This window comes from Macaca mulatta, chromosome X, assembly GCF_049350105.2.
Source record: "Macaca mulatta isolate MMU2019108-1 chromosome X, T2T-MMU8v2.0, whole genome shotgun sequence".
NCBI lineage: Eukaryota > Metazoa > Chordata > Mammalia > Primates > Cercopithecidae > Macaca > Macaca mulatta.
This window is the reverse complement of record NC_133426.1, coordinates 38,381,980-38,392,979: the sequence shown is the minus strand read 5'-3', so window position 1 is coordinate 38,392,979 and position 11,000 is coordinate 38,381,980. Positions and strand designations below refer to the sequence as shown.

At 40.5% G+C, this 11,000-nt stretch overlaps 1 pseudogene; it reads left to right on the top strand.

Annotated features, from left to right (window-relative positions):
- Window positions 1-312: 312 nt before the first annotated feature.
- LOC100430302 (nucleolar transcription factor 1 pseudogene) lies at window positions 313-3,422 on the top strand (annotated as a pseudogene).
- Window positions 3,423-11,000: the final 7,578 nt, after the last annotated feature.

Here is an 11,000-nt window from a genome sequence, read left to right as displayed (position 1 = left end):
GGCTAATGCTTCATGGCCTTGGAAGGTAGTGGGAAAAGTATTCCACATTGCTTTGCTTCCACTGGCCACTTGAAGTAGCAGCCAGTTGTGCTATGTATTAAGTTACAGCCTCAAGTTGCATGACACTGCCATGTCCCAATTTGTGAGATCAGTACAAAATTACAAGTTAGGTCAGTGATTTTCAACTGTGAGTAATTTTGCCCACTAGAGAATATTTGGCAATGTCTATAGACATTTCTGATTGTCAAAAGTGGGAGGATACTAACTGACACTTAGTGACTGGAGATCACAAATGCTACTAAACATCCTACGATGCACAGGACAGTTCCCCCCACAACGAAGAATTATCTAGCCCAAAATATCAATAGTGCCAAGGCTGGGAAACCCTGGGTTAGGTGTATATAAAATATGTACTGGAAATAGAGGCTGAACAGCCCTGCCATCTTACATATGGAGTATGAGTCAGCAAACATTTTTTTAAAGTGCCGGATGGTAAATATTTTAGGCTTTGTGGGTCATAAGGTCTCTGTTGCAACCATAGACAATACTCATAAATGAGAGTGCCTGTGTTCCAATAAAACTTTATTTACAGAAACAGGTTATAGGTTAGATCTGGCCTGCAGACAATAGTTTGCCAACCCTTGATATAGAGATTAGCCTGAATGCTCTTACTACAGTATTTTTTTCTTTATTGTATGATGGTAATCTACAACAATTTTATTGTTTGATGATGCATTTATTTTTCAATAAACCTTTTAGTTGCAATGAGTTTTTTAAAGTGAAGCTCAGGCCCTGTAGCCTGGAGCCTCCCTTGGGTGGGTGCTCCAAGGAGGAATTTTTGTTGGCCAGGGTTGGGGAAGGAAGGTAGAAAGTGGGTACTCATTGCACATGGAAGCAGGAAGCAGTTTCCAGTGGGCAGGGGAGTGTGCACACCACGGAGCAAGGCTGTAGGGGATAGGGTAGAGGTTAGGAAGAAGAGGAGGAGCATGCTCCCACATCTACCAACCCATTAAGTCTATTAGGGTCTTGGTTGGTCATCTCTGCGAGTGTGGGACCTGTGCCCACCTCTTCTTTGGGAGGGGAGAGGGATAGAAAGTCCCTCACCTCTCAGCCTGCCTGAGTGGGAATTGGTATGTCTTCTAAAGGGTGAGGTGGCTTTGATCCTGGGTTGCCAGCCAGCACCATGGAAGAGGTAGCTGGATACCTGGAGGATAAAGAGAAAAACTGACTGCCCCACAGACCTGAAAATGGCCGCCCCCAAAGGCCAAGAATGCTGGTACCAGGAAGCCATGCTGACTTTGCCGCAATGCTTGAAAAATTACTTTACAGCCAATGACAGCTCCAAGTTCAAAACTATCAAGTCACATATGAAGTGGGAAAATGTAGCATTTAAGGACTTTTCTGTAGGTTTGAATGGGTAGAGATTTCTAACAAGGCCAGGAAGTTCCATACATTGACAGAATTGATCCTCAATGCTCAGAAACATGTTACAAATCCTTACAAAGGCAAAAAAAAAAAAAAAAAAAACAAAAAACCCTGCAGATTTCCCAAGGAATTCCTTGATTCCTTATTTCCCTTCTTCATGAAGAAGCAGGACAAGTATGTGAAACTCCCCTTGAGATGAGCAATCTGGACCTGACCAAGATTATATCCAAGAAATCCAAGCAGTTTCCGGAGAAGAAGATGAAATATATTCAGGGCTTCCATAAGGAGAAACAAAAGTTCTGTAGAAACCTGACCCAATTCAAAGAGGATCACTCTGACCCAATCCAGAATGACAAGAAGCCAGATATCCCCAAGAAGCCCCAAATTCCCCAGCAACTGTGGTACACTCATGAGAAGAAGGTGTATCTCAAAGTGAGCCCAGTTACCACTACGAAGGAGGTAAGGAGGTGAAGGACTTCCTAGGAAGCAGTGGTCTCAGCTCTTGGGCAACAAGAGGCTGAAATGGATTAATAAGGCCCTGGAGCAGCAGAAGGAATATGAGGAGACGATGTGGGACTATATCCAGAAGCACCTTGAGCCAAGGTGGGGTGGGCATCACCAAGTTCACCCTCACCAAGGCTGAGAATGGCAGCTCAAGGACAAGTTTGATGGATGACCCACCAAGCCACTTCCAAAAAGCTACTTGCTGTACTGAGAAGAGCTCATGGCTGACATGAAGGACACACCCAGCAGAGAGTGCATGGTGCTATGCAGCCAACAGTGGAAGCCCCTCTCCCAGAAGGAGAAGGATGCCTATCACAAGAAGTACATTCAGAAAAAGAAACATTATGAGGTGGAGCTCCTCCATTTACTTGGAGCCTTCCCCAAGGAGGAGCAGTAGTGGGTCCTGGGGAAGGAGAAGATGTTGAATAGCAACAAGAAGCAAGCCACCAGCCTGGCCTCCAAGAAGCCATCCCAAGATGGGGGTAAGGGCAACTCAGAGAAGCCTAAGTGGCCTATATTGGACATGTTCATTTCTTTTTCTTTGAGGAGAAGTGGTAGCAGTTGTGGGAGGAGCAGCCTGAGCTCTCTGGGAGTGAGTGGACCTACCTGATGGCCAAAATGTGGAATGATCTGGGAAGAAGAAGGCCAAGAACAAGGCCCAGGAGGGAGTACTAGGCCCAGGGCAAGCTGCCAGAGTCACCCAAGACAGCAGAGATCTGACAACAGAGCATCATTAGTGACTACATGGCCCAATTGAAGAACAACTGGGTGAAGCCCTCAAAAGCCATGGAGATGACCTGGAATAACATAAAGAATAAGGAGAAACTGCTATGGATTAAGAAGGCAGCTAAACATCAAAAGTGATATGAGAGAGAGCCGAGCGAGATGCAGGCATCTCTGGCTGCTAGAAACTCTTCCAAGAAGATAAAGTTCCTGGGAGAAACCAAGAAGCCTCCCATGAACAGTTCCCAGGAGCTGCTGTCCAATGGGGAGCTGAACCACCTGCCACTGAAGGAACGCATTGTGGAGATTGGCAGCCGCTGGCAGCACATCTCCCAGAGCCAGAAGGAGCACTACAAAAAGCCGGCCAAGGAGCAGCAGAAGTGTACAAGGTATACCTGGGCCTCTGCATCAAGAGTCTCCCCAGGACCATGTAATTTATAGAGTACATCTCCAATAAATGTAAGAGCATGACTAAGCTTTGAGACCTGCACTCCAAGTCCAGCTGGACTACTCTGAAGTCCAATTAGGAGTCTGAGGAGAAGGACAACGAGGATGAAGAGGAAGAAGAGGAAGATGATGAGACTAGTGACTCCTCTGAAGATGGTGGGGACTCCTCCAAGTCCAGCATTGAGGATGAGATCAAGGATAGGGACAAGAATAAGGAGGATGACAAGGATAAGGATGATGAGGAGAATGGCAGGGAGGATGAAGACAATGAATCCACCCGCTCCTCCTCTTCAAGGGACTCCTCAGATGCTGACTTCAACTGAGATCAGCCCCACCCTGAGGCAGCCAGGGAGAGCCCAGGAGCTCACCTCACAAAATATGGTGGGGATAGGGGGCTGGAGGAGTCCAAATCAGGATCCTACAGCCTCAGAGACATCAGCCCTGGGGGGTCCTCCAGGGAGAGCAACCACCTGACTGAGCCAACACCAGACCAGTCCCCCACACCCCCACTACTTGTGACTTGTGCTTCTGGCTTGGATGATGTAACAGGGAGCCGAAATGAGGGGTCCCAGAGAGTTCAGCGAGGTCCTCACAACTGCAGCTCAAACCAAGGTGGGGTGGAAGTTTGGGGGGGACCCTTTCTTTTTCAGAGGGGCTTCCTGCCTGGCCTCCTGCATCGGAACTGGAGGCAGGGAACATTTCGGGAGAGGAAGATACGTGCCTCTGAGGAAATAGGCACTGCCCTGATGGCCCTCTCCCCTGTCCCCTGTAGGAAGGAGGTGTCTGGACCCGCTTATTGGGGAGGGGACAGAAGTGTGTTTTATATACATATATATTAAGCTGTAAACAAGATGCTTCATTCTGAAAAAAATGAAGCACATGATTATTAATAACCGAATTACTGACTTTCTGTTTCTCAAGACAGTTGATCATGGACATGTAATTTGCACAAAAGTTTAAGAGCCATTTACCAGCCACCCTGGGAGCCAAAATAATATCAATGACTGGCTATATAAAATCCAAGGAGGTAGATCTGTGAAAGGTACATGCACATTTATTTCAAAACTTCGTAGTTTCTTTTTTAAATTTATTTTACTTTAAGTTCCGGGATACATGTGCAGACCGTGCAGGTTTGTTACATAGGTATACACGTGCCATGGTGGTTTACTGCACTTAGAAAACTTCATAGTTTCAAAACTTCATAGTTAATTTAAGAAGCCTGGGCCTGAAGATGGCAAGTTAACATGTATTAATATGTCTTCAGAAGGTGTATTTACATATCACTCAGTAAAGCATGACTTTTAATTTAGATCAAATCATCATTTTCCTAAATTAATGCCATTCATTTTTATTCCAAGTGTTCATGTGCATATATTAAAAATGAACTGATAGATGTTATTGTGTTCACTTCATTAGCAGAGCTTTGCAAAGAATTAAGCGAGGTCAGTTTTAAATCAGTGATATTGAATGCTTCAAATAAAACAATCTGTTAATTCCAATGATGGCTAAATTTTTCTCACCCAACTCATTGAATCAAAGTAAAATTTTTAGAAGTTCATTCTATCAAAGTGAAATATGATATTGTTTTGAATTCTATTGGAAATTCATTTTAAAAGTTCAACATTGAGGATTCAGTTATTTGTTTTGTGATATAATACGAAAGTTATTATTTTTTTTTTGTGAAGCACAGTGTTATGGTAAAAACAAGGTGTTTTTTTTTAACTAAATGAAGTTGCCTATGGAGCAGAAGTGTACTTGAATTGGTTGACATGCACACATAATTCAAAATGATTGCAAGAGAGCTATGATATTATACCACTCAGAAAAGGCAGTTGTCACAATTTACCAAGGCTTTATAAGCATGCGCACGGGCACACACACACACACACACACACACAGATTAATTGAAGTAAAAATATTTTCTGATAAAGTTCATATCGAATTAAAAAATGTAGTATGGCAGCACATGATTTCTCTCAAGCTGAGGAAAAATGTATATAAGAAAGTCTGATGGAAATTTAAATATTAAAATAAATTTTAAGTACAATTTTCAAATTGATATTTTGGCCTCCTTCTTCCCAAAAAGGTTGTAGTAGGCAACACCAAAGTAACATTTCCATGAAAATAAAATATTTTTTCTGGAAACATTTAAATGAGCTAAAATTTATATTTCCCTATATTTCAATTTTTTTTTTTTTTTTTTTTTTTTTTTTTTTGAGATGGAGTCTCGCTCTGTCGCCCAGGCTGGAGTGCAGTGGCCGGATCTCAGCTCACTGCAAGCTCCGCCTCCCAGGTTCACGCCATTCTCCTGCCTCAGCCTCCTGAGTAGCTGGGACTACAGGCACCCGCCACCTCGCCCGGCTAGTTTTTTGTATTTTTTAGTAGAGACGGGGTTTCACTGTGTTAGCCAGGATGGTCTCGATCTCCTGACCTCGTGATCCGCCCGTCTTGGCCTCCCAAAGTGCTGGGATTACAGGCTTGAGCCACCGCGCCCGGCCATATTTCAATATTTTAATGACTACTGTGTATAACTTGCTAGCTAGTACAGTTGTTTTACTAAGATTTGTGCAAGAAGTCACCCTAATCTTTTAACTTTTATATGTGTAAAAATATAATATATAATATATATAATATAACAAATGATGCTCTTAAATATTTGCTCTAGCTTCCTGCTAACCTCCACAGAAAGCACTTGGACTCTTAAGAAATAAATACAATGAGATAGAACAGGTCACTAATAAGGAAATAAATTGATAGTCCCTCTCTTCTGCTCAGAGCTGTTGTTGAGATGAATTTAATAATAGGATCACCAAAAAGTTGTTGAGCTCCAAATAAAAGACCTCTTAAGAACCCACTAAGGAGGAAATGGTATTTTCTGGCCCTCCACTACTGTGCCCTGTGTTCCTGTAGATATCTGTTACTTTTCAGCTGCCCGGTATCCACTGCCACTTCCCAGGGCACCCCAATTTTCTTTTGGTGAATATCTCTCCCTGATTAGGGTAATCTTGGTGTAAGGTAATTCCAGGTTCCTCCCTCACCCTTTGGAAGCCAAAGGCATCTAGCCTTGCCTACTTTGAGAACCAGGAAAGAGAAGTTAGTCTGAGCTTGACAAAACTGATACTCTTTCCCCAAACTTTGGATCTTGAGGAATTGATGCAATGAAACAAATGTAGGTCATGCGTTTATTGGTTACTTCCTTCTTTAAATTAGTTGCTATGAATTCTGTGGCCTAGGCCTACAGAGTGACCTTGGTTTCTGTAAGCCCAGGCCTGATTTTCCAGCCTCTGCCTTCGGTTAAACCAAAGATCATTTCAATTACTTGCAAACAGGAATCCCAAATGACACCTCTTCCTTTAGCAGTGCTTTCCCCTACATCTATGTCAAGTAAATTACCCTATAACCTACCTACGTTGCTTGTCTCTGAGAGAAGTCATATTTTTCTAAAAGTAATTTGCACTAAGGCCTTAAGAACTCAGTATGTTACTCTTTCTAGGAGTCTTAGAATAGCAGAAAGTTCTTTAAGGAGAAGATGTTAGATAAGCTTTGAAAGGTAGATGTTCAGACATTTGGTCCCTATATGAATATAGAATGAAATGCTACAATTTATTGAATACTTTACCATATGGGTGTTACTGTGCTAAGTGAGCACTTTGCAGACAGTCTTCATGATGATACTCTGAGGAAGGTATTATCATACCCATTTTTATAGCTGAGCAATGAGAGGCTTGGAACAGTAAGAATTTCCTCAAAGTCATCAAGCTAATATTTGAGAAAGCCAAAATTTGAATCTATGTTATTTGGCTCCAAAGTCATTTTCCTAGCCATTACCATGTACTGCCTCTCTGTATGGTAGGAAACTTCTGGGGAAAGAAGGATTTTCTCTCTCGGGCACTCTAAAAGCATGTTTTGCCATTTCTATGTGGGAACTAGCCCAGCACATGCACCCAAGTACAACATACCAACATGGAGGCTGACATTTCTTCCCTGTGTGAATCTGGATAGTTTGGTTGGACCAGGCCAGCAGTGTCCTTGTCCAGTTGTTTTTTTTCCAGGACCCAACTATTATTTTAGTAAATTAATGAGGTATAATTTACATATAGTAAAATGTGCAGATTTTATGAGGAGCGTTTGGAAAATTTTAGCAAAAATATACAACATGTAACCACCCAGCTCAAGATATAGAACATTTCCATCACCCGGATTTAAAGTCAGTTCCCCCACCCACAGAGGCAACCAGTTTTAAAATTACCACAAGTTGCACTGTTTTTGAACTTTAAATCCTTGTTTTGTAAGTAGGGTCCCATTCTGTCACCCAGGTAGGAGTGCAGTGGCACAAACATGACTCACTGCAGCCTGGACCTCCTGGGCTCAAGTGATCCTCCTGCCTCAGCTTCCCGAGTAGCTAGGACTATAGGTGCAAGCCCCCATGACTGGCTTATTTATTTGTTTGTTTGTTTGTTTATTTTGTAGAGACAGGGTCTCACTATGTTACCCATGCTGGTCTTGAACTCCTTAGTTCAAGTGATCCTCCAGCCTTGGCCTTCCAAAGTGCTGGAATTATAGTTATAAGCCACCATGCCCAGCCTGTTTTTGAGCCTTATATAAATGGAATCATATAGTATATACTCTTTTGTGTAGGGCTTCTTTCACCCAACCTAATGTTTTTGAGATTAATCTATGCTGTTGGATGCATCATAATTATTTCTTTCTATTGCTCATTCACTGTATGAATATACCCCAAAGTTTTTCGTTTACTCATTTTCCTGTTGATGAACATTTGGGATGTTTTCAGTTAATGGTAGTCCGAATAAAACTGCTCTGAATATTCTTGTCCAAGTCTTTCTATGGATATATACATGCATTTCTTTTGGTTAGTAAATACTTAGAAGTGAAATTGCTAGGTCATTTGAAAATTTGTATTCATGTCCTTAGACCAGTTTTTGATAGGATTGTTTGTTTTTTGCTTGCTGATTTATTTGAGTTCTTTGTAGATTTTGGATATTAGTTCTTTGTCATTTGTATAGACTGTGAAGATTTTCTCTATACAAATGGCCAACAAGCATATGGAAGAAATGCTCAACATCACTAATTATCAGGGAAATGTAAATCAAAATCACAATGTGATACCACCTCACTCCTGCAAGATGGCCATAATCAAAAAAATTTAAAAAAAAATAGATGTTGACATGGATGTGGTGAAAAGGGAACACTTTTACACTGTTGGTGGGAATGTAAACTAGTATAACCTATATGGAAAACAGCGTGAAGATTCCTTTAAAAACTACAAGTAGATCTACAGTTTGATCCAGCAACCCCACTACTAGGTATCTACCCAGAGGAAAAGAAGTCATTAAAAGAAAAAGATACTTGCATATGCATGTTTGTAGCAGCACAATTTGTAATTGCAAAAATATGGAACCAGCCCAAATGCCCATCAGTCAATGAGAGGATAAAGGAAATGTGGTATATATTCCATGGAATACTACTCAGCCATATAAAGGAATGAAATAATGGTATTCACAGCAACCTGGATGGAATTGGACACTATTATTCTAAGTGAAGTAACTCAGGAATGGAAAATCAAAGCACTGTATGTTCTCACTCATATGTGGGAGCTAAGCTATGAGGGCACAAAGGCATAAGAATGATACTTTGGGCTTTGAGGACTTGGGAGGAAAGGGGGGGTGGTGATGGATAAAATACTACACATTGAGCACAGTGTACACTGGTTGGGTGATGGGTGCACCAAAATCTCAGAAATCACCATTAAAGAACTTATTCATATAACCAAACACCACCTGTTCCCCAAGAAACCTATTGAAATAAAAAAACTAAAAATTAAAAAAAAAAAACTAATGCAGGAACAGAAAATCAAGTACCACGTATTCTCACTTATAAGCGGGAGCTAAATGATAGGAACACATGGACACATAGAGGAGAATAACAGACACTGGGGCCTACGCAAGGGTGACAGATGGGAGGAGGCAGAGGAGAAAAACAAATAAACAAACAAAAAACCTAACTGTTGGGTACTAGGCTTAGTACCTGGGTGACAAAATCTGAACAACAATACCCCTGTGACATGAGTTTACCTATATAACAAACCTGCACATGTATCCCTGAACCTAAAATAAAAGTTTAAAAAACAAACAAAATCATAAGAGGAAAATATGGAATATTTCATGATTGTAGTTAACCCAATTAGATTAATTAGAATATAAGTTGAATCCTAAACATTAATTATTATCACCATCAAACTCATTGAGTCTCATGTTTTATATTTGTTTCCTATAGATGCTGTATCCACAGATCAATTTTCAAATGCTTTGCTTTCGTTTCTGTAAGTTCAACTTAATGTGTTATAGAGGTTATGAGTTAAATAAACATTTGGATATGACCTAAAAAAAAAGAAATTGCTAGGCAATGAGGAAGGAATATATTACATTTCATTAGAAATGACAAAGATGTACAAGTTTACATTCCTATCAGCAACGTATGAGCATTCCAATTACTCTACGTCTTCACCCACACTTGAGGGGGTGTTTTTTATATTTACCATTTTAGTGAGTATGTAGTTTTATCTCACTGTGGTTTTAATTTGTATTTTCCTCATGACTAATAACATTGAGCACTTTTCATATATTTATTGGCAATTTGGATATCTTCTTTCACGAAGTGCCTGTTCAAGTCTTTTGTTCATGTTTTTATTATTGTTGGCTGATTATGAAAGTGTATGACACCATACTTGACCAGCCATACAATCTTCATTCTAAATGCATGTCAGAAAGCTTAATCACTGACTCAGTGACATTCAATAGTTATCCAAAGCTAAGCTGAAAGAGGTCATATTTATAAGGATTGTCTTGCATTAGATGTTTCTGCCTACTCTTCAAGGCCAGAGGTTTTAAACTGGCAGCAACTGACCAGCTCTGGACTACAGAAGCATTTTGTTCAGTTATTATTTTCACTGATATAGTTGCTAATATATTAAAAGTCAAAATAAATCTGGCAACACAGGGCTTATGCTTCCCTCTGGGAATATTGGCTGAGGCTGAGTAGTAGTAGATGCCCTTAGACTGTGCATGTGCTTTCCAGTTTGACACAGCCCCAGCCCCTACTCCCTATTCTCTTATTCCCAATCTGCTTCACTCACTTACATTGCCTAGTGGCCTCCATAGACATGGGGGAATTTCCATTCTGCTCACAGAACCAGGCTGGGTTTCTGTGAGAAACTAGTTTATTATTTCCCCATGAATGTTGTGAAATAGATAGTTCACCACATTTCCCTCTTAACGCTACAAATGCACAGGCAAATTTGTGACTCAATTGCAAGAGACTTCATACATTTTATATGTTAAACCTTATATTTAATCTTGTCCCTAACCTTATCATTCTTCATCTTGATTTTTTTTACCTAAAATATCTTGCAGAAAATGTATTTAAATTTTTTTTGCAACAAAGCCTCTGCATATCTATTAGGAGTCGTTTCTTAAAAAAAAAGGATAGCCAGCCATTAGCTATGGAGCCCACATAACTCATTTTCTTCTCCATCTCATGGAGGATGGTCAAGGGGAATGAGGTAGTGTTAAAAAAAATAGAAGATCCCCTCACCATTTGACATGGGTGTGAAATTTCTCAGCAGGCCCTAGGCCTAGAAGCTCTGAAGAAAATAAGATCCCTGGTGAAAACAAGAAGGAACAGAGTTTACACACATCTGGTCAGATCATATTACAAAAAAATGTTGCTATATCACTACACATGTATTGAAATGATAATGCAGAGAAACTGGATCACTCATACATTGCTAAAGATAATGGAAAATGGTATGGCTACTCTGAAAAAGAACATGACAGTTTCTTACAAAACTAAACACATGCTTATCATACAACACAGCAATTTCA